Source organism: Staurois parvus, unplaced genomic scaffold (assembly GCF_062004578.1).
Source record: "Staurois parvus isolate SC_StPar_1 unplaced genomic scaffold, SC_StPar_1.0 ptg000255l, whole genome shotgun sequence".
Lineage (NCBI taxonomy): Eukaryota > Metazoa > Chordata > Amphibia > Anura > Ranidae > Staurois > Staurois parvus.
Window position 1 is genome coordinate 1,558,653 of NW_028318051.1, and position 23,444 is coordinate 1,582,096.

At 46.0% G+C, this 23,444-nt stretch overlaps 1 protein-coding gene across 2 annotated transcripts in view; it reads right to left on the reverse strand.

Moving 5' to 3' along the window:
- NDRG3 (NDRG family member 3) overlaps positions 1 to 20,634 on the reverse strand; it is an 81,152-nt gene extending 60,518 nt beyond the window's left edge. For both annotated transcript variants that reach the window (XM_089680997.1, XM_089680996.1), the window contains exon 1: positions 20,520 to 20,634. The gene's annotated coding sequence lies outside the window, so the exon portion shown is untranslated. The remainder of the gene's footprint in view (positions 1 to 20,519) is intronic.
- Between the last annotated feature and the right edge of the window lie 2,810 nt (positions 20,635 to 23,444).

Sequence of the window (23,444 nt, forward strand, 5' to 3'; positions counted from 1 at the left end):
AACACAGCTGTTCCCAGACGCTCTCCATCCAATCTGACAGAGCTTGAGCGATTCTGCAAAGAAGAATGGGCAGAAATGTCCATCTCTAGATGTGCAAAGCAGGTAGAGACATCCCCAAAAAGACTTGCAGCTGGAATTGCAGTGAAAAGGGGGTCCTAAAGTATTGACTCTGGGGGGCCGAATACAAACGCACACCACACTTTACAGGTTTGTAAAATTTTTGAAAACCATTTCCGATTTTCCTTCCACTTCACAATTATGTGCCACTTTGTGTTGGTCTATCACATCAAATCCCAATAAAAACATTTACGTTATTGGTTGCAACATGGCAAAATGTGGAAAATTTCAAGGGGGTATGAATACTTTTTCAAGGCACTGCACCTGACACCAGTCAATTCATTGGGTATATTTGTTTCCAATCACATTAAGGTCAGACTTCACCACAGGAAGCAGAGTGCCCAGGATGTGAGGTCTTCCTGCCTTGAACACGGCCAACATCTCACCGCCCTTCACTAGTAATGGCAGAAAGCTTCTTACTCATTGCACCAGCTAGCACTGCCATCAACCTTGGTGGCATAGTAGGACGCCCATTGACTGCAATCACTGGAGGCTATAAACAAAGAACATCATGGAGTCACCCAGCTGCCAAAAGATTCTTCTTAGTGGTCAATGGGAATCATAGAAGATGCAGAACGAAGCGAAAAAATGTAAACAAAGCTTTGAAATCTGCAGCTGACGTAACCATTACCATCCTGAATCCTCAGATGTGGTTGGAGTTTACGTCTTTCACAGAAGGTGTGGTTTTTTTTTCTGGCATATTGCCAGTTTAGAGGCAAATTTCACCAAGCGGTGATCTGAGCAATAGAAGGTACTTCTCTTCCTGCTGCTTTATAATAAATCGTCCCTGACAAGTGCCATGATAAAAGTCGGGCCTAGCCCTGTTTTTTTTCCTCTTTGACAAGAGAACACAAACCTAAGGAAGACTGGGTGAAGACTGAAGCCCTGTCAGCAAGTCTTTCATGATGTCATAATGTGCTAATTACACATTGCATACTAGCACAACATTTTACAGGTGATTGTTTTTTTTTTCTTTGCTGGTTTACTACGGCTTTAACCTCCCTGGCGGTATGATTATTTCAGAATTTTGGTGCCGAAAGCTGTACCATTATTTTGCATGGAAATTTGGCGTTTTTTATTGTAGGCTTGTAATTCTTAGGAATAAATCACTGAAATTTGTCTAAAACAAGAGTCTAGTAAACATCCCGGGTAGGATAAAACTTGAAACCTGAAATCATAAATTATAATTTAATAAATAATCATAAAAATAAAAAATTGAATTAAATATAATCAAACCAAAAAAAATAGTGACATTTGAAATACAGCACCAAGTTCGCACATCACTGAGCAAAGTCGCAGAATCGTTTTCAGTGTCTGATGAGGAATTTCCCCCACGAATCATTATCACTCAATTCTGCAAGTGGTTCTGATTTACTATCGCTGTTCTCTAGCCGGTCTAACCACTTTTGACCTAAAGGGACGCTTTTTGGACGCCATGGACGTTTCTAAGTTTCCAGGCAGAAAGAACAGTAAAAATACAGGCAGGGCGCCGGACAAAGCACTCGGGACAAAATGTATGTGAAATGGTTTGATACAGGAATGTTATACTATGATTTTAGTGAATGTCACTTTGTCATTTTCAAATTTCCCGCCGGTTCCGTCCCCCGTACATTCTGACGCTCACAGGGGACTGAACCCAGAAGACAGATGCCGGCATCGGCCGGATTACATTGCCGGGGACACTGTAGGAGGCACATCGTGGGAGCGCAGGACAAGGTAAGTGATCGAAGGATCCCGGAGCAGCGCCGCATGGTAAGCCAGAGTGTAGCTCGGGGTTATCGCTTGTGGTACTGAAACTTTACCCCGAGCTACACTCAGGAATACCGCCAGGGAGGCTACAGTATAACTAAAGTCAAAACTTTTGATTAGCTTTAGATAGCGTGCAGAGGGATTAGAACGCCTTTAAAGCTTCCAATGCCATCCGCGCCCCCATTAAGGAGAGTCATCCTCTGGATTTTCCTCACTTACCATTATTATTGAAAGTGAAAGTAAAAGAAAATCCCAAATTCTGGGTTGTCTCCAGAAAAGTAAGAGGAAATCTTCTAATGGGGACACTAGTCCTGGTGTCCTGGTGTCCTGGGGGGCCCCCCCCCAAGGAATTCCCCTAAATTTGCAGGAATTTCCTCTCACGTCTTGTTTGGCTATGGGACAGGAAGCCAAGGGAAATGCCAACGGGGGGGAGGGGAGAACGAAAAAAAAAAAAAAAAGTTGCCCTTCGTGCTACTTTGGGTATATGCAGGGCCCAAACGCTTTGGTTTTGAATGGAGTGGGAATGATTAGAACCGCAGTCAAATTGTTCTAGCCGTCTATGGCACCACCAAAATTCACTGGGGCTGATGTACTAAAACAAATCTGGTGCAGCTCTGCATAGGAACCAATCAGCTTCAAGGTTTTTTTTTTTTTAGTGTCAAAGCTTAAAGTGGAACGTCACTCTCTCAGTCAGCACAATTTTTAATCCTTTTGCTGCTAGCATTAGAAAATACATAGGAAAGTAAATCATATTTACTTGTTTTACACCTTTTACATTCCTCTGGTTAATTCCTGGTTTCCATGCCTAGGCAAAATGATGGCACACATCCCAGGAGTGTTCAGAAGGGGAGGAGGTGTTCTCTTGGCCAAGCACACCCTCTTCACTGCATGCCTGGGCTAAGGGCAGACGGTTTTTAGGAAATAAATGCTACATGAATCATTTGCCTTTTTTGCCATGATGGCCACAGCCGGAAATGCTGCTTAGGGGTGTTTAACCTCCCTAGCGGTCTGATTATGTCCATATTTCTGTGCTCAAAGCGGTACATTGTTTTGCATGGAAATATGTCTTTTTATTATAGGCCTGTAATTCTTAGGAATAACTCACTGAAATCTGTCCGAACAAGAGTCTAGTAAACATCCCGGGTAGGATAAAATTTGAAACCCGAAATCATAAAATGATAATTATAATAAATTTAATTCAATAAAGTAATCAGACTAAAATCACTAATTTGAAATATAGCGCCAAGTTCACACATCGCTGAGCAAAGTCGCAGAATCGTTTTCAGTGTCTGATGATTAATTTCCCCCACGAATCATTATCACTCAATTCTGCAAGTGGTTCTGATTTACGATCGCTGTTCTCTAGCCGGTCTAAAACTGATTTTGACCTAAAAGGAACGCTTTTTGGATGCCATGGACGTTTCTCAGTTTCCAGGCAGAAACAGTAAAAATGCAACCAGGGCGCCGGACAAAGCACTCGGGACAAATGTGAAATGGTTTGATACAGTAATGTTATACTATGTGATTTTAGTGTATTGAGTAAATTTCACTTTTTAAATTTTTTCCCGCCAGTTACGTCCCCCGTACATCCCGACGCTCGCAGGGAACGGAACCCAGGAGACAGATGCTGGCATCGGCCGGAGGAGATGGCCGGGGACACTGCAGGACAAAGCAAGTGCTGGAAGGATCCCGCCGCAGTGTATTCCTGAGTGTAGTTTGGGGTCACCGCTTGTGGTGCTGAAACTTTACCCCAAACTACACTCGGGAATACCGCCAGGGGGGTTAATAGCATTATCTCAGCTAAATAAAGCATGGAGACATGGATGGATAATCCAACACAACAAATACTTTTCTCCTGCGCTAGGAAAGGACTCAGTAGACCCAACAGGAATGTTCTGGAATATGCACTGCTTGCTGCCTTCAACAGACCAGGGTGGTCCAAATACAATAGATGCAAAAGGAGAAACAGAAAAAGGGCGCACCGGCCTAGTGCATTATCGTTTAAAATATTTATTGAACAAAGTATCATACTTACAATAGACATAAAAACACAGGCATGTCAAACTGAACAAGATGTATGATCCAAACATCTGAGTCCATACGATGGAACCTGGATGACCAACTTGCTAACGCGTTTCGAGGACATAACCTCTTCCTCAGAGTCAACCCCTCTGAGGAAGAGGTTGTGTCCTCGAAACGCGTTAGCCAGTTGGTCATCCAGGGTTCCATCGTATGGATTAAGATGTTGTTTGGATCATACATCTTGTTCAGTTTGACATGCCTGTGTTTTTATGTCTATTGTAAGTATGATACTTTGTTCAATAAATATTTTAAACGATAATGCACTAGGCCAGTGCGCCCTTTTTCGGTTTCTCCATAGACATGGATGGATGGATGGATGGATGGATGAGGGGAGTTTGCATTGAATATTAAAAATGAAAGAAAATGTGTTTGTGATGCTCAGATGCCGTGTAGTTCTGCTTTATAACAAGCTGAAGTCAGAAGCTGATTGGCTACCATGCAGAGCTGCACCAGATTTTGCACTCTGGTTTAGGGACACAAACCTCATTCTCTCCACGGACCCCTCTAGGAAGGCAGGTACAGATGCAGCACCAAGGGTTGGCCAAGTGCTGGAACCAATCTCTGATCCGAACGCTGCACTTCGAATGACCTTATGTGGGGAAAAGCCTTTGAGCGGGACTTTTTTTTTTATTAAAAATTCCTCCAGTTAAGATGGAGAATGGATGTACACAGAGCCGCGCCTCTAATCAGCAAGGATTACCGGCGCACATACGGTCCCTGCACTGACCCAGCTGTGACACTCAGCATGCTTTAGATTTTGCCATGACGTATGTTTGTAAGTTGTTTATATCATAGAAAAAAGGGAAAAAGGTTACCTGGTTTGAAGCAAAGCAAATTCACACATGATCTTGTGACTAAAAGAAAAACCACTAAAAAAAAAAACCCCAGAAAAAAAAAAAAATTAAATTAGCAGCACAGGAGGTGTTGAGAATCTAATCAGCCTTCCTCTTGGCACTTTCCGACGTTCTACTCTTCCACCTCCAAGCCTCAGCTTCCCTCCATGTGTGACGAAGGGAGCCTAGTCTACTAACCTTCCAACCTTTTTCCAATTTTACTATCGGACATGGATCCTGCAAGCAATGCTTTGATTGTAAGGCTCCATGTACACTGCAGCTGATAAACGCACGTTTAGGAGCTGTTCAGCGTTTTTTTCAGCAGCCCCTGAACTCACCCTAATGTTCTCCACATCATTTACAGTCTTTTAATGCAGAAAACTTGCATTCAGCAGTCGATTTTATCAGCATGTCAAATGCAAAATGCTTGTAAACGCAGCAAATAGAGTTTATAAGCATTTACATTTGAATTTTTTTTTTTTTTTTTTTTTTTAACTCTTCCAAGTTCCCGATGCTGTAATGTCAGGGACTCCAGGCTGTACCGCGGCGCACGAATCTGCGCATGCGCGGTATGCCGGGGCGCACTAGCGTGCGGGCACTAGGACCTGGGCACCCGCGACGGTAACGGCGTTCGCGCATGAGCACTTGCGATCGCACACCTGGCACCAATGAGAGTGCAGGGCGCCCTATTTAAACAGACACTAAACATGCTCTAGTTGACATATGGTCTTTTCCTGTATCCTGTGTCCTGAGACTTTGTTGCCGACCCTGCTTCGTTGACTGTCTCCTGCTCTGATCCCTGGCTTGTCTGACCATTCTCCTGCCTACTCCTGCACGTTTGATCTCCTGTTGCCGAACCTGGACCGTGACCCGTTTATTCTTCTGCCTGCCGCTTGTACCGTCCTGCCTCCGCTGTTACCGACCTGGCCTGTCTGACATCGCTAACTGTGCCTCCTAACATCAGACTCTCACCTGCTACATACCCCCTGCAAGTGCTTCTACCACAGCTGGTTGCAACCAGGGGCCGCGACCTGGTTTCAGCTTGCTCCAAGTCCATCCCCACCATCAGGGGCCCTGGTGAACAAGCAGGTCAGAACTTCGATTCCGCGCCCTGGGGAATCCCGGTCTGTGGAGCGCTAGAGGCTACCGCCGGTCGGTCCATAACGTGTCCAGAGCCTTTTTTCATCATGAAAAATGCATGCAAAGCGTTTTCAAGGTACTCAAATGGAGTAAAGACTGAACACAGGATGTTCCTACCAAGCTTGTCACACATTGTAATGACCAATTCACACCTCAGACCTCTCCCCACCCTTGGAAACAAAAGATGTTAATGACCATTCACACTTCAAATTCCTCATGAAGACCCCCTGCCAGGTGGTCTTAATGACTCCCTCCACCAGACACCTTTCCCACCCTTGGAAACAAAAGAAATGTTAATGAGCAACTCACACCTAAGCGAATCTCAACACATGCTGCTGTCTCTGCTTCTACTCTGTATTTCTATGAAAACAGTCAGCAATAGTTTATAATTCACCACTTTTCAGTGCATTCTGGGCATTTGGGAGGTTCTCCTGTGCTTATCTTTAAAAAACGCTTCTAAACCCAAACGCGCATAAACGCGTTATGCAAACGCAGCTAAACAGATGTTTTATAACCTACGTTTTTTCAGCAGTTTCCATCGTTCAGAAGTGTCCTGTGTACATGGGGCCTAATCATCCATCACAATTTTTAAACCGATGTGTTAGCAACCCTAAAATGCACCAAAAATTCAAAATAAAGGAGGAGTTTGGTGTAGAGAAATTTGGGTGGCCCAAAACCAGTCCTGACCTCAACTCCACTGAACACCTCTGGGATGAACTGGAACGTGAATGCAAGAAAATTCTTGACCGACAACAGTACCTAAACTCTGCAAGCAACGGGCACAAATTCCAAAATCTTGTGGAAAGGTAGAGTAGATGTCCAACAAGCATAATGGTCTAGCGCAGGGGTGCTCAACCTCTTTAAAGAGAGCCACTTAAAGCAGAGTTCCACTCACACCGTAAAAAAAAAAATAAATAAATAAAAAATAAAAAATTTAAAAAGTCAGCTGCAAAAACTGTAGCTGCGGACGAAAAAAAAAAAAAAAGCCACTCACCTGTCCCAGGATCCAGCGGTGTCCTCCCCGCAGCCATTTTCACCGGCCTTCCTGTGTTCCAGGCACCGGCATCTTCAGTGTGGGCACCCAGCTGTGACAGCTTGCAGCTTCACGGCCGGGTGCCCACTGCACATGCGCGAGTAGCACTGCACTTCCTGAATGGCCCCCATAGTCTTCTGGGATCTGTCACATGTCCCAGAAGACTACAGGGAGGGAGGGTAGGACGACAACTTCCACTTCTGTTCGCCTAGGCCAGTGATGGCGAACCTTTTTGAGCCCGAGTGCCCAAAACTGCAACACAAAACCAGCTTTTTTATTTCAAAAAGTGCCAACACTGCAATTAACCACTTGCCTACCGCGCACTTCTACCCCCTTCCTGCCCAGACCAATTTTCAGCTTTTAGTGCTGTTGCACTTGACAATGACAATTGTGCGGTCATGCAACACTCATTTTTTTACACAAATAGAGCTTTTTGGTGGCATTTAATCACCACTGGGTGTTTTATTTTTTGCACTATAAATGAAAAAAAGAGCAAAAAATTAACATAAAAAGGTTTTCTTTGCTTCTATTATAAAATTTTGCAAACAGGTAATATTTCTTCTTTGATGTGCGTTTGTGAGGCTGCACTAATAGGCAGCACTGATGGGCATTGGTGAGGCAGCACCGACAGGCGACACTTGCTGGGCAGCACCGACAGGCGACACTTGCTGGGCAGCACCGACAGGCGACACTTGCTGGGCAGCACCGACAGGCGACACTTGCTGGGCAGCACCGACAGGCGACACTTGCTGGGCAGCACCGACAGGCGACACTTGCTGGGCAGCACCGACAGGCGACACTTGCTGGGCAGCACCGACAGGCGACACTGCAAGCAGTTAATCACACCTCAGTGTCGGTGTGGCTTCCAACCCAGCAGCTCATTCCCATCCACGCTGAACACGTTGCCCCTGGAGCAGTGTGGGAGCCTCTTCCTCTCTTCCACGCCCATCCCCGACTACATCACCCCTGGTGCCAGAGCCGCATAGGAGCCGTTTCCTCTCGTCCACACCCACCCTGGCCCCAGAGACATGTGGGAAATGTAGTTTGATGGGGGTCCAGTGTGGATGAGATCTGGATGGCCGGTCAGTGTGGGCTCATCTTACTCTTCTTCCTGGCGTGCCCACTGAGATGGCTCTGCATGCCAAGCTCTGGCACGCGTGCCATAGGTTCGCCATCACTGGCCTAGGCGATCGCAGTGGAAGTGGGTGCGGGTACCTGTCAATTTTGGGTACCCGCTCCCTAAAGGTGCCAATCCTTAATGGAGAGGGGGACCAGTCTTTAAAATTGAACTTCCCCCTTTGGGTGGAACTCCGCTTTAAGTAATTTGGTAAAGGGTCGCAGGCCACAATGAAATATGGTTCAGAATTTGAAATTTTGTATTTCGAGTAGCATAATGAACATTTCCCTTCTGCAGCTGCTGAATGCTGGTGGGAGGAAGGGGGGGGGGGGAATAAGCTGGCTTTCAGCATTTTCAGGAGGAAAATGGACAGGAGTTGCATATACAGGAACCGATCTTCTCCAAGTGTAAAACAAAATGTGACAGGTAGGCCACACAGACCCCCTGAAGCATGAAGCAGGGTCGCCACTGCGACCCCTGATGCTACACCAGTGGGGGGGGGGGGTTAGAATGTGGTAAAAACCAAACTCACAGGATATAATAGAAGTGCACCTCACTAGTTTGAGGTAGAGGGCCACGTAAGAGTGCTCCAAGGGCCACAGGTTGAGCACCCCTGGTCTAGTGCATAATATGGTGAAGGTTTGTGGGCATCTCTGGCCATTGCTAAGGTGGACCTATAAATCAAGATGAACTCTGACCTGTTTTGCGTACCTATATTATACAGGATTCATATAGCGCCAACAGTTTGCGCAGCGCTTTACAATATAAAGGGGGGGGGGGCGGTACAATTACAATACATTTCAGTGCAGAAGGAATAGGAGGGCCCGGCTTGTGGAGCTTACAATCTAAAGGAAGGGGGAGGCGATACAAAAGGCGATAGCTGCGGGGGATGATCTGCTGGAGGTGACTCAAGTACAGTTCTTAGGTGGAGGTGGGGTAGGCTTCCCTGAAGAAGTGAATTTTCAAAGATCGTCTAAAGGCAGACAGGGTGGGGGCTGACCGGACATACGGTGGTAGGGGGTTCCAGAGGATGGGAGAGGCTCTGGAAAAGTCCTCGAGGCGAGCGTGGGAGGAGGTGATGACGGAGCTAGAGAGGAGGATATCTTGGTAGGAGCAGAGAGGGCGATCTCTGCAGAGGAGGTTGGCTATATAGCTAGGGGCAATGTTGTGGGTGGCTTTGTAAGCTGTGGTTAGTATTTAGAATTTTATACGTTGGGTTAGTGGAAGCCAATGAAGGGATTACCAATTAGGCAACAGCAGACGTAAAATAACAGCCTTACACTGAGATCGCGCTTCATGGGGCTCCTCGGATGACCAAAAAGTTGCAAAAGAACTGGCAACATGCTTTGGCAAGATTGGTGTCCAGACTATGCAGCCAGTTCTTCCTAAATAAGACTTCAATTGAAACCATATGACCCATCAGGTGATGTGCCTAACAAACTGAACCAGGGCAATCAGTTTGGTGCTACAAATTTATTTTCTACTCCTGGGCATGGGGCAGAAGAATCAGTAGAACGGCAGTATTTTAGACTACGAGTCTGGTCTAGCTGACCTGAAATAAAATCTTCACCAGTAAGCTGATATTGTATGCAGTGTAATGCTATAAGAATACCCTGTTCTCTTAAAAAAAAAAAAAAAAAAAAAAAAAAAAAAAGGGACACTGTCCTCCTTCACAGTGAAAGACAAAGAAAAAAAAAAAAAAAAAAAGAAAAGACGAAAAAAAAAAAAAAAAAGAGAAAGAAAGACAGAAAAAGAAAAACCAGTGTGTAAAAGGTTTATTTGCCTAATAAGTCCCCGTTCACATACATTTTTCATCCGAAACTGAAAATTCTGGATGCATTTGACCAAAAACCAAAATGGACAGTTTTTTTGTTAAATTGTATTATATTCAACTTTTTAATATCATGAATTTAAACGGATATTAATTTTCAGCACCTTTTTCAGCCACCAGGCTGCTTTCACACTGAGCAGTTTTTACAGCACTTTGGCGTCAAAACAAAAAACACAAAACAAACACCCCATTTAGGACTAGTTCACACCAATGCGTTTTTAGGGCTTTTTGCAGAAATGCACTACAGTCCATTTAACATGGTTTCCTAATGGGACACGTTCACATCTATTTTTCTTGAGCTGCTGCGTGCTTGAACCGCAAAACATTGGCGTTTGTTGGTTCAACAGATGTCAATGGAGATTCTGCAAAAATGTATTCAGTGCGTTTGACACATTTTCCATTTTTAATCTGCTCAGCAATAAAATGGCCAAAAAAAAGAAGGAAATTCAAAAACCGCAAAACTCAAAAAAATGTGTCAAAACGCACACACAAAAATGCAAACACCCACTGCAAAAAAGGACACAAGTGCAAATTGCTTTGGCTTGAAATGCACTGAAAATGCATAAAAAAAAAAAAAAAAAAGGCAGATATCAGGAACTTATAGGCTGCACTGAAAAACCATCTTTAGTGGGTTTTGGTACACAGGTGGCTTAGAATTGCGTATACTTGGCCAGGATGTTGCCCAAGGCATTTTGCTTTGCTGCACCAGCATTTTGGAGTTGTTTCCTCCATGCACTCTATATGGTTTCAATCAAGTCTGTGCGGGTTTTCTGCAGAGGTTCTGGCGTCTTCCCAAAAACCTGCTAGTAATTTGACCGGCTTTCACCCAAAGCTGTCCCTTCTGCACGTTCAACTCTGGTAGGGGCAGTCAACTGTAAATGCCTTTGGGGCCAGAGGGGTGAATAGCTCATTGTTCTCTGCAGGAGAAAGTGTAGGCGCGATATAAAGTAGAAAATACATAAATCTCTGCAGTAGTCTCAAAATATTCCTATATGTACTCAATCTTTATATATACATACTCAATCTTTATATACACACACCAATCCACTAAACCTTTATGCACCCAATATAGAGTAGATCCCTTTTGCTGCCAAAACAGCCCTAAACCCTCAAGACATGGATTCAACTAGACCTCTGAAAGGTATATGCTGTGGCATCTACACCAAGCAGCAGATCCTTCAAGTCCTGTAAGTTGTGAGGTGGAGACAACATGGAATGGACCTGTTTTTCCATCACATCCTCCAGATAAAAATCGATTGGATGGAGATCTGGAGAATTTGGAAGCAAAGTCAACATCTCAAACTCAGTTGTGTTCCTCAAAACATTCTTGAACCTTTTTGCAGTGTGACAGGGAACATTATCCTCCTGAAATAGGCCACTGCCATCAGGAAATACTGTGCCCATGAAGGGGTGTACTTGGTCGTCAATGTTTAAGTAGGTGGTACGTGTCAAAGTAACATCCACATGAATGGCAGGACTAAGGTTTCCTAGCAGAACATTGCCCAAAGCATCACACCGTCTCCACCGGCTTGTCTTCCCACAACGCATCCTGGTGCCATCTCTTCCCCAGGTAAATGATGCACACCCACATGATATTAAAGAAAACACGACTCATCAGACCAAGCCACCTTCTTCCTTTGCTCTGTGGTCCAGTTCTGATGCTCACCTGCACATTGTAGGCACTTCTGGCTGTGGACACAAGTCCGCATGGGCACCCTGACCGGTCTGTGGCTAGGTAGCCCAATACACAAACTGCTATGCCCATTTTTTCTGTTTTTAAACAATTTCAGGGACAGGTTTACTTGCTGCTTAATAGATCCTACTGACTTTCAGATGCCATTGTGACAAGATAATCAAGGTTCTTCACTTTAAGTGGTCAATGTTATGACTGATTGCTGTATTCCCTCCTGTCAGTTCTTGTGTTCTCTATCCAGGAGCTGTCGCTTCGAGTCAAATAGATACTTTTACTACATTGTTCCAGCCTGGAGGATAGGACAGTTTTGACCCCGAAGTGAGTTTTGCTTTCCTGCTACTTGTGATCGTTATTTATTTCAGGTACTTATATAGCACAGTCAATTTACACAGTGCTTTACATATATATTGTGCATTCACATCAGTCCCTAACCCTCAAGGGGAGTACAATCTAAGGTCCCTAACTCACATTCATACATACACATACTAGGGACAATTTAGACAGGATCCAATTAACCTACCAGCATGTCTTTGGAGTGTGAGAGGAAACCTGAGTACCCGGTGAAAACCCACGCAGGCACAGGGAGAACATGCAAACTCCAGGCAGGTGGTGCCATGGTTGGGATTTGAACAGACCACCCCAGTACTGCCAGATGGAAATGCTAACCATTTAGCCACTGTGCTGCCCCATGTCCTCATGCACACTTGATGTTTTTACAGCAGCTGTTTTTGGCTTTTGAAGTTTTTTTTTTTTCTACAGTTAGTAAACCCCCCAGCATGTTATCCTTTGTGTCCGTACACACAGACTGTAATCAGCATTTTTTGGCTCGGGGGGGAAAAAAAAAAAAAACAACAAAAAAAAAAAACAAAAAAAAAAAAAAACGCAAAAGCAGAAAACGTCACCAAAATAAAAAAAAAAAAAAAAAAGCTGAAACTCACATTTTTTTTTTTAACGAGACTTTACACAGCTAAAGTTACCAGCGTTATCAAAACGTCCCGTGTGCATGACTAATAAAAAGGACTTCTAGGCTCTGGAAAGGTTTATTGGGCATTCAATCTATAACTCGCTTGTGTGTTGATTTCTGAATTTGGGTAACCCTTTGATCTTGGGGAGTCCCCCACTTTGTGGACAGCTGCCAAACTCAAGCCACTAGACTCAACCAATTCATCCTTCAGCATCTCACCACCATCTCACCAACCCTGTATAATGCCGCACCACCACAGTTCGTGCCAATGACACCCTGGGCTCACAGGTAGTTAGAGGATGCTGGGTGTCATGTCACATGATCAGTACTGGTAGCACTGGATGGAATGGAGGGTGTGCAGGGTACAGTACCAGCAAGGGGAATATTATAACAAAAGCTGTAACTGATTTGTTTTTGTTTTGTTTAACACTTGGACAAATTGATTTTTACAAAATTCTGGAGCTGGACTTTAAAAAGCAGCAGTCGCCGCCTAAGTGTACAGTATTAAATCTGGTTCGTACAACCAATCCAAACTACAAGGGAAACCAATTTGAATGCATTCCAGCAGTTCTACAATTACAACGTTCGCTCCACTTATCTTTACCTGAATTGCCCGTGAACCACTGCAACCAGAGTCCAGGTAGCTCTTCCCAGGGTCACTGGGGGTGTACTACATGAAGTATTCTCCCTCTGCATCACTAATATGCAAATTCTAACTTCCAGTACTTACATTTCATCATGTAGATGGATTTTAGAAAAAGGCAAATTTACATTAAAAAGTACATAAACTCTGCTGGTAATACACAACCTGCCCAGAGTACTCCATGTATTGCATCCATAGCAGGGGCAATGTCACCCTAGGACAGGATTACAGAACACCGCTCCCTTTTATCTTCTGTCTATGACAAGAGGACAGACTACAGAACAGCTCTCTCAGGGACAGCACTATAGATGACCTCTCCCTTTTCTCTTCTCCCCAGGACAGAACTACCAAAACACCCCCCCCTTCTCTTCCCCAAGGATAAAGACTACAGATGACCACTCATTTTTCCCTTTGACAGTAGGACAAGACCACATAACCCCTCTTTTTCTCTTCTTCCTATGACTATAGAACGCCCTTCCCTAGGACAGGGCTACCACACACTTCTGCCTTTTTTTGTTACAGAACTCACTTCTGTATCTCCCCTAGGACAGGAGTACACAACAGCCCTTTCTTTTATGTCCTCCCTATGACAGGAGTACAGAACACTTTTCCCTAGTACAGGACTACAGAACACCTTTCCCCTTTTATCCTCTCCCTATGACAGGACTACAGAACAGCTCTGTCCTTTCATAGGGAGAATAGAAAAGGGAGAGCTGTTCTGTAGTCCTAGGAAGAGGAGAAAAAGTGAGGACTACAGAGCACCTACCCCTAGGCCAGGACTACAGAAAACCTCTTTTCTTCCCCAAACAGAAGGACCAGACTGCAGAACATCTGTCCCTAGGACAGCAATACAGAACAAGTCTCACTTTTTTCTTCTCCCTAGGACATGACTAGGGAACACCTCTCCCTCTTTTCTTCCTATGACAGGACTACAGAACAGCTCTCCCTTTTCTATTCTCCCTATGAAAAAGGACAGGACTACAGAAAACTTCTCATTTTTCTTCCCCAAGCAGAAGGACAGGACTGCAGAACAGCACTCCCTTTTCTCTTCTTCCTATGACAGGGCTACAGAACAGCTCTCCCTTTTCTTCCTAGTACAGGGCTACAGAACAGCTCCCCCTTTTTTTCTTCTTCCTAGTACAGCGCTACAGAACAGCTCTCCCTTCTCTCCTTCCTAGTACAGGGCTACAGAACAGCGCCCCCTTTTCTCTTTCCTAGTACAGGGCTACAGAACAGCTCTCCCTTTTCTCTTCTTCCTAGTACAGGACTACAGAACAGCGCTCCATTGTCGCTTCTTCCTAGTACAGGACTACAGAACAGCTCTCCCTTTTCTCTCTTTCCTAGTATAGGGCTACAGAACAGCTCTCCCTTTTCTCTCCTTCCTAGTACAGCGCTACAGAACCGCTCTCCCTTTTCTCTTCTTCCTAGTACAGGACTACAGAACAGCGCTCCCTTTTCTCTTCTTCCTATGACAGGACTACAGAAGACCCCTTCTGTTTCTTCTCCTTAAGAAGGTACTACAGAATGCCCTTTTCTTGGATTTTGTAGATTAGAGGTGTACTGGGCAGGGCTGATCAAATTGCTTGAGATACGATGTAGTGTGAACAGGTAAACGCCGATTTCTGGCAGGAACAAGTACATTATTGCACTTCTCGTATTAAAATTTATTAGATGAAAAAAAGGAACAAATTCATCATCTGGGTGTGCCTTGCGTTCCTTCCCACCTAAACATATGTTATATACATTTACATTGTGAAGTCAGATAATGTTGCTGTAAACAGGGAATCCGATAGGATCACCTCAATGACCTTGCAGTCACGCATCATTACTCTGGTCTAGGCAGAAGCGTGTCTAAAGCAAACATGGCCGTCAGCGAGCCGTATGGATGAGTAGAGGTCACCTGCTTAACACCGTGTTTATGACAGGCAATAAAGCCGCCATCAATCACTCCTATGTAAATGGACCTGCGTCTTCCCATACATACTGATTGAGGAACACACCGCCCTTGTAGAGCCGCCGGCACCCACTACAACGCCAGGACAGATTTCTACTACTACTCCGAGTGAGGACAGTAATCCAACCGCTGTCTGGGGAAACCACAATGCAATGTAGGTCAGCCTAACGAACGGATACGAGTACAGGATGGAGGAACCGTAATACAGGAAGAGCATCCGGGGAATTGCCAGTGCCCAGGGACCCCCTAAATGTATTTATTTATTTCAGGTACTGTCAATTTACGCCGCGCTTTACATATATATTGTACATTCACATCAGTCCCTAACCCTCAAGGGGCGTACAATCTAAGGTCCCTAACTTACATTCATACATACACATACTAGGGACAATTTAGACAGGAGCCAATTAACCTACCAGCAGGTCTTTGGAGTGTGGGAGGAAACCGGAGTACCCGGAGGAAACCCACGCAGGCACAGAGAACATGCAAACTCCAGGCAGGTGGTGTCATGGTTGGGATTTGAACCAATGACGGTAGTACTGCCAGGCGGAAGTGCTAACCCATTTAGCCACTGTGGTGCCCATAAATGACTGGAAGCACAGCAAACCAAAAATACATTACATTACAGTGGTTATAAAGGCTCAAGGTTTTTTTTACCTTCATGTATTCTGTGCATGAAGGCCAGAAAACCTGTGAGCATCATCCCCTCCAGCTCCCCTAATACTCACCTAAGCCCCCCCTCGATCCAGCGATATGCACTGGAGCCTCGGCTATCCTGGGACTCCATCTTCTCATTGGCTGAAACAGCGGCTCCCGCTGCTGTCAATCACAGCCAGTGAGCAAATTAGAAATGGGGGCAGGAATGAGCCACGGCTTCATGTGTGAACGGACACAGCAGTGGGTGCCCCCATAGCAAGCTGCCTGCTCTGGGGGCACCCGACAGAGGGAGGGGCCAGGAGAGCCTGCAAGTGACCCATGAAGAGGAGGATCGAGCCTGCTCTGTGTATAACCATACCACAGGTAAGTATAGACATGTTTGTTATTAAAAAAAAAATAAAAAAAAAATAAAAAGTTAAGCCTTTTGAAACGCTTTAAGCAAAGCAGTAAAATGCAAGACTAAAGCAAAGGAAAAGCCCAATTTAGATGAAGAGGATCGACTTTGCAGAAAATTTTCAAATATGTGACAGCTAAAGTGGACCTAGCATCTTGAAGTTCAAGCTGAAATTCATCTAAATAGATTCCTCAAAAAGTCACAAAAGGATATAAATCCACTGTGTGAACCAAATGCCTTTGCAACCCCAAGTATTTCAGAAAAGAAAAAAAAAAAGTGCCATCCAAACCGATACGATAATCGTATCTTAATAGTATCTCCAACTCACTTGTATAAAAGTGTGGATTATAAACCTAAAAATACGAGGGCACGCAAAAAAAGGTCAGCTGACTAGTGAAAAACCGCCTGAGAAGTAGTTAATTAAACCCAAGATATTACCTTGTAAAAGCAGAAACGACATCACTATGCTGCACATAGCCTGTAAGGACAGTAGAGCTGTGGGAGGGGCCCAGCAGACCCCCACCCACTACAGGAGGGGGCAGAGACAAGACCAGTCACCCTGCACAAGGAGAGAGAGCAGCAGTGAGCGGTCTATTACGCGAAGCTCCTGTGCAGGGGGAGTTTCACACTGGATTACTGCACAGAACTGTAAGGAATGCACAAAGCTCACCAAGATTCCAGGAAGAATACAGGTCTCTTCTATTTGGACAATATTCATTTATCCCGGATTTTAGCTGTAAAACCCGTTGATTTTTTTTAGCCAACTGCAGAATTTCCCTATACCTCTTATCCTGTAGGCAAAACAAGACCCACCAAAGAGATAGGCATGCTGCTAGCCGGGTTCACATATATGCGGTGCGGTATATCGCACGTGATTTGCACTGCACCGCATTCCTGTGCAAATCACATACGATGTGTGCGGTGCGATTGGAGCAAGACATTTTATATGGCTCTAATGGCACCACACCAAAAAGGTGCAGGAACTTTTTTTGCTCCGCACTAGAAACGGATCGCATGGGTATTCACACCTATGCGATCCGATTCGGCACGTTTTACAGACCGCTTTCAGGGTGTTGTTAACACACACCTGCAGCGGTTTGCATGAACAGGGTGCGATTCTGATGCGCTGCGGAATTCCGCATAGAAAATGCTGCGGAATTCCACATCAGTGTGAACCAGGGCTAAATGTGGTTGTAAACTTCAGACATGAAATATGAGCAAAGCATATCCCTCTATAGTGTGTACTTGTCTCAGTCCAGAGCACCAAGTCATTTCTGTCTGCTACCTCCGCTATCCGCATGAATCACTTCTGACTAGTGGTGCACTGCCACGAAAACTCTGGTGCAGAAACCAAAATTTCAGGACACACTTGGCGGATATAAAATATGAAAGATGTTACGTCGAGTAAATAGATACCAAACATGTCATGCTTTAAAATTGCGCACACGTGTGGAATGGCGCGGAACTACTGTGCTTAATCTCCATGGGTGATGCTTTAAAAATTTCTACGGGTTATCAGTTCAAAGTTACAGAGAAGGTCTAGCGCAAGACATGTTGCTCTCGCTCTGACGTTTGCCGCGATACCTCACGTGTGATTTGACACAGTTTACATATGAGTGCATAGCCTACGTTTGCATTCACCACTGGGCGCGAGCACGGGGGGATGGGGGCCAAAAAAAAAAAAAAAAAAAAAAGCCTTGTTTACATTTGAATGGATGTACCGAAGACTGCAGATAAACAGGTACAACTTACGTAGGAGGATTTTTTTTTTTCCATCTCTGTGTATTGCCTGAGGCCAGTCACTTCACTGGGTATATGAAAGGGTTTACAACCACTAAGTTCACCACATGTTACAATCTCCTTTAGACTCACCAACATGTATGTAGTAAAAGAACCGGCCTGATTGGATACAGGTACCTGTGCAGCTCTGCATTGGGAAAACACTTGTACACTCCTGTCCCCAAATACCATACCCTCCTGACCCCTCTGTGTGGCCTCCTGAACCCCCCAGTACCGTGCCCTTCTGATGAAAATAACCCCATTGGTCATCTGCTGGTCTGAGGGGGACGTCATACCGCCCCTAATTTTTACTTTACAAATCACCTTTAATGCTTCTTTACGTAGGACATACATGTTCAATCCTAGCAAATCTTTTTTGGCTCTCCTGCCAAATTCGTGTCCTGTGCCACCATCTTGAATCTCCCATAACTGGGAGCAGCTACTGTGCAAACAAGGAAGAGACAGCCAGCGCCCAATTATGAGAGATCCAAGATGGCGGCATGGGCTAGGATGTGTGGATGAGGTTCTCCTAATCCCTCATAAGTGCAGACAAACCACTGGCTTTGAATGGAACTTAAAATAAAGACAAAAAAAAGGAAAAACATTACTTCGGCTCCACAGCCTCCTGGGATTAATTTGTCATCCTCGTCTAGGTGAGGAATTTCGGAAGTAGGTAGGTGCCAATTTAGAATTAAAGAAAATATCCCCCAATTTTGAAAAAGGTTCCCAACTGCAGCCCAATTTATATTTCTGGTGAGGGAATGATGTCAGTCCATGCTAGTCAATCAAGACAGCCAATGACCTGGAAGAAACGAGGGAGAAGATGTGGGCACCAGCATGGACCTCATGGATACCTTACTAGGTCACCTGAAGGAGAACAAGCCTTGACGGTTCGTACATATAGGTGACCTCCAACTGATCTGCCCACCTCTGTATATATGTCCTGTCTGTGGGAGGAGCTTAGTACCGCAGAACCCTAAACGCTCCATGCAACGTTGGCAAGCATTGGGGGTGCTAGGATTGGTCCCCACAAGCACTCTTAATGCTGGCTGGCTTTTAATTGGATATGCAAGTGGTTTTGAACTTGAGTTGTTGGGTTGGAAAATTGGACGTTTGTCCCGGTTTGTACTCCGTAAGGACACTTTCTAAACAGTGAGGGTACCGTCCATCATTTATACTTTTGCGGTTAGACGAGGCAAATTCGGCATTTCAGGGGCAATAAAAACATCCCAAAGTTTCCTTGCTTGCGGCCAGTGCCAGGTTCTCTTCTCCAGCACCCGTCACCAGTACAGACCTGGCCCTGAACCTCATTACAGACTCGTCTGGCCAATTTGGCAGCAAGCTGCTGTTTCCCAGCCAATCATTATCCCTCCCCCGGGATGAAGAGCGCCGCTGGTAACACCTGATCTGATATGAGCACGTGACCTGGAACCAGCCAGAGAAACTCAACCATCAGATCATGAATATTCCACCAACACCATCCCGCCAACACCATCCCACCAGGGACCAACTGTGCTTACAGGTTATCGTTCTCTGCAGAAGAACCCCCACCCCCCGCCTGTCCATCAGCACCCCCCCACCCCAGTATACAGCAGTCCATGAAAAACCCCACCCCTCCATATGCAGCGATCCATCAGACCACCCCTGTACAGAAGACCATCAGGACCCGCCCCCCAATATGCAACAGACCATCAAGACGCCCCCCCCCATATGCAACAGACCATCAAGACCGACCCCCCCCCCCCCAATATGCAACAGACCATCAAGACCGACCCCCCCCCCCAATATGCAACAGACCATCAGGACCCCCCCCCCCAATATGCAATAGACCATCAGGACCCCCCCCCCAATATGCAATAGACCATCAGGACCCCCAATATGCAACAGACCATCAGGACCCCCCCCCCAATATGCAATAGACCATCAGGACCCCCCCAATATGCAATAGACCATCAGGACCCCCCCAATATGCAATAGACCATCAGGACCCCCCCCCCAATATGCAATAGACCATCAGGACCCCCCCCCCCAATATGCAATAGACCATCAGGACCCCCCCCCCAATATGCAATAGACCATCAGGACCCCCCCCCCCCAATATGCAATAGACCATCAGGACCCCCCCAATATGCAATAGACCATCAGGACCCCCCCAATATGCAATAGATCATCAGGACCCCCCCAATATGCAATAGACCATCAGGACCCCCCCCAATATGCAATAGACCATCAGGACCCCTCCAACATGCCAAAGGCTATTATGCTCCCCAATATAAAGACTACCAGGGCCCCCCCCAATATACAGAAGACTACCAGGGCCCCCCCAATATACAGAAGACTATTATGCCCCCCAATATACAGACCCCCCCACATCCCTTTCACTATAAAGGCGATCCCTCCCCCCAGCACAGAGAATCCCCGCTACTTGCAAAGGATGCAACATAAACAAATGCAACACGACCACCCCCGCAGCAGGAGAATGCAGCCCCCACCACCACGCCCCGTACAGACCCTCTTCCCAGCCCCCCCTCACCTGCTCGCTCCGTACACTGCGGTGGGATCTCGGTGCCCAGACAGCTCGCGCTGCGCCTCCCTCTGCGTGTCTTTAAATCAGTCTAGTAGGCGCCTTCCCATTGGCCGCCCGTGACAGATTCTCCCGAGCAAGAGAGGAGCGCGCTGATTGGTCGGCGGGCCCCTCCAGCCATTTCCATGTCTGTCAATCATAGGCGGCTCTGCCAGGGCTCTGTGGTGTGGGCGGACGGGAGGTGAGGGGCGGGGCTGTGACTTCCCTCAGGGGCTCAGTCGTTGTCCTGTGCATTGTACAACCTGGCGGGGGGGAATGGTAGTCACTCGGATGATCCACGAATCCCACCATATCAGATGGGAGATGGTTCAGCACAGTGTGGGGAGTACGGGGGGGGTCCATGTATACACGAATACACAGCTGTACTACACTGAACAAGGGGGGGGGCACAGGATGGACAAAAATATGGAAACACTCCATGATCTACAGGTGTGAAAGTGACGCCATGTTTTGCTGTGAAAGAGGAAGTGATGTCACATTCTGTTGCTTCTGCTGTGTGATGAGACACCTAGCTAACAGGCAGGAAGCCTCACTTTCTTCGTGCTGTCCTGTCCGAACTTACAGAGCTTCAAAGAGGGCAAATTGTTACCCGGAGCCTTTGTGACTGAAGTCGCCAATTTATTTGCTGAGTCCTGAGGTGGAATATCACAGGTGATGACGGCGTATACGGTTTCCGGGAGAACAGCGCCTGATAAACATAAGCACGGTGGAAATGGTCATCAGGCCGAAAGAGACAAAAGGACTTTGTGCAGGATTGTGAGCCGGAAAAAGAAAACAATGGCTGCAGAGCTCAATCTCAGTCCTGTGAAGTCTGAGTCCGATGAAGACTGAGATTGAGCCCTGCAGCCATTGTCCATTTAAAAAAGGATGGGGCCAGTAATTGACACATTTACCCAGTCAGAGTCCTGACCTCAACCCGATTGAAATGCTGTGGCATGACCTTAAGAGAGCGATTCACACCAGACATCCAAAGAATATTGCTACACTGAAACAGTTTTGTGAAGAGGAGTGGTCCAAAATGACTCCAGATCGTTGTGCAGGTCTGATCTGCAACTACAGGAAACGTTTGGTTGAGGTTATTGCTGCCAAAGGAGGGTCAACTAGTTATTAAGTCCAAAGGTTCACATACTTTTTCCTCCCTGCACTGTGAATGTTTACATGTTATGTGCAATTAAACCATAGCAACATCTAATGTTTGTGTAGTATTATGTTCAGCAGACTGTGTTCTTCTATTGTTGTGACTTAGATGACGTTCAGAGCACATTTAATGCCCAATTCATGCAAAACTCCACGTAATCCCAAGGGGTTCACATACTTTTTCTTGCAACTGTATAAGCAAGCATTTACCTGAAATCGATTCATTCAGGGTTTTTTTTTTTGTGCTTAGCTGTGATTTGGCCACAGCTAATCACATGATATGTGCATGTGATTAGCTGTGACCACTCACAGCTAGACACTAGCATACAATGGATGGCATAAATGAAGCCATCCATTGTATACAACTGTCATGTGACTTGCTGTGATTGGTCACAGCAGGTCACATGGTACCGGCAATGGGGGCCGATACTCAGATCTGTCATCAGCCGTGTCCGAGGTACATGGCCGGTGACAGATCGTGGCTCTGCAGGAGCGCAATCTGCGCATGTGCGGGAGGACGCCATATGGCATCCACCCGGAACACTGATGACATTTGCCGGCCGCCATTCGGCCATAGGGCGGGCGGCAAATGGTTAAAGGCAATAAAAAAAAAAAACGTAAACATGTCATACTTACCTGTTCTGTGTAATGGTTTTGCACAGAGCAGCCCTGATCCTCCTCGTCTTGGGTCCCCAGTCCACGCTCCTGGCCCCTCCCTCCTGCTCAGTGCCCCCCCCCCAGCAAGCAGCTTGCTATGGGGGCACCCAAGCAGACTCGCTCCCAAGTGATTGGGAACTTTCCAACCATGTGACTACTGTGACAGCCAATCACAGTGGTCACATGACCAGAATGCTTGCCTCCACCTCCTTTCTTTTAGAACCTTTAAAGGGAGGCAGTTGGCACCAAAGGGATAATGGCAGATAATATATCATAGGTCTCTTCTGCATATCAGGATTCATATCTGTTTCTTCGCACTCTTTTTGAAACTGTATATGTGTTGATCAGCGTACAATCCCATCAACAACAAGGTGCTGAGATGAATGAACCCCCAAATGCATGTACGGCAGCTACCTCTTCTCAGCTCCACCAGTTAAGTTGGCTAGTGATCCCGAACCCAGAATAGGACCATGTGAAGACGTTGGTGCCAGCAAGGGGGCTCATGGAGGTCACATTGCTGGAGGAGAGGTGAGTAATGTTCTGCTTTATGGGCCTTTTCACACTAGAATGCAGTGCGGGAAAGTTGTGTTCCTGTGCCGCTTCCCGCACCTCATTCCTGTCGCACCGACCTTGCCATCTGCTGCTGGTGTCAGTGCAAAGTTTACGACACCCCAAACACAATGTGTTTGTGTGCACCAGATCACGTGGTACAAAAGTACCAGTTGCCATGCGTCTCAAAATGTAGTGCATGCATGGGGCAGAAATCGCACTTGCGCAGAACTGCACAGCTTTCCTGTGTGATTCACATGCAGTTCCTAATATGAAATGGACGTAAGACACCATTTAGCATCTACATGGAGTTACTCTCTCATTGGCTGGAACAGCATGGTGTCCCTCAAGTGAGATGTGGCCAGGTTTAGGGTCAATGAGGGAGGAACGAAGGGGACCCAGCTTTAAATGGCCAACGCGCAGCTGGGCTCTGCCTATGCATACGGGGTTTCAGTGCGTTTCAATAATGTTCAGCCCAAACCATAAACTGTCACATACATGGGTGTCGGTCTTAGACCTTTTCTCCCCATC